Below are 1,446 nucleotides of genomic sequence, written 5' to 3' on the forward strand. Positions count from 1 at the left end.
TAGTATGGTTCAGTACTGGTTTTGTTAATAAAGCACTATTTTAGTTTTTGTTCAGTATCAATTTTAAAACAATCGGTTAATTAATCGGTATCGGCCAGTGTGGTCCAACCTAGCTATCGGTATCGGCAAAATCCACTATCGGTCGACCTCTAGTTTATACTACTTATTGCAAATAGTGGCAATTATCTGCACCTCAGTATTGTAGTACATTATAAAACACTATGCAATAATAACGTATTGAGTGTAAATTATAATTTTAATTCAAATTATTAAATGAATGTCACCTTATTGGGACAATAAAGCCCTCCCTACCCTAATCCTACCCGATACTTTTTAAACTTTTTGATTATTTCCTTCATTTGTATTGAAAATAAATGCCTTTCCGGTGTGATATGAGATTTGAAAAGGAAGGGAAAAAAGTTCGGCAAAAGGCAGATTCGAACCTGGGTCGATCGTGTCAAAAAGATTTCAGTATGCGCTTTACCATATGCCAGCCGTCTTTTGTAGTGGTGACTAGCCCAATCACACGTTGGTGGGCAGAGTTAGTGTAAATAGACCCTTCCGAAAGAAATTTGCACTGCATGAACCTGGCTGGAAACTCCCTTTGGCGCCAAGGAAATGGTGCATTTGCATGCATACTCGCAGAACCAACTTATTCTTTTCAGACTTTAATTCACATAGCTTGGTTCAAAATTCATGTAATTTGCATAAATCAAATTAATAATTCTTTATTAAAATCAAACAAAACTAATTATTTCAATGAGCAAAATTTAATTGTTTAATTTAATTGGGGCCATAATTATTTGTATTCAGTGTATGAGTATCTTCTTTATACAGAGCAACCTCTCAGATTAAGTTTTTTTTTTTTTAATTTTTTTAATGCAGATTAAGCTTTCTGTTCACTGTATATGATGATGTATTTAAGATGAGTTGTCTATGTATAAAATTTAACACAATTATAAGGAGTTAAAGGAGTATAAGGACAACCTAGAGTGTGTGATTTTTGCACTTTCAGTTGTTCCTGCAATTTTTTTTGTTTTGTTTTTTAATAAATTTTTAGTTGAGCTGAGGGGTGTGATAACTGTCAGCTTGAATAGCTAAATAGTTCACCCAAAAATGAAGATATGCTGAAAATTTACTCTCGGTCCATCCAAGATGTAGATGAGATTTTCTTAATTGAAAAACAGAAATTTAGCATTACATCACTTACTTGCCTATAGATCCTCTGCAGTGAATGGGTGCCATCAGAATGAGTCCAAACAGCTGGGGGAAAAAATCACAAACATGACTCCAGTTCATCAACGAATGTCATGTAAACTGAAAAGCTCTGTGTTTGTAATCGACAAATCATCATTTATAACATTTTTTGACTTCAAACATTTGCTTTTGGCTAAAATACAAGTCCTCTATCCATAATATTGCTTTCTCCGGGGGGGGGGGGGGGTG

This window comes from Sinocyclocheilus anshuiensis, unplaced genomic scaffold (assembly GCF_001515605.1).
Source record: "Sinocyclocheilus anshuiensis isolate Anshui unplaced genomic scaffold, SAMN03320099.WGS_v1.1 scaffold73, whole genome shotgun sequence".
Classification (NCBI taxonomy): domain Eukaryota; kingdom Metazoa; phylum Chordata; class Actinopteri; order Cypriniformes; family Cyprinidae; genus Sinocyclocheilus; species Sinocyclocheilus anshuiensis.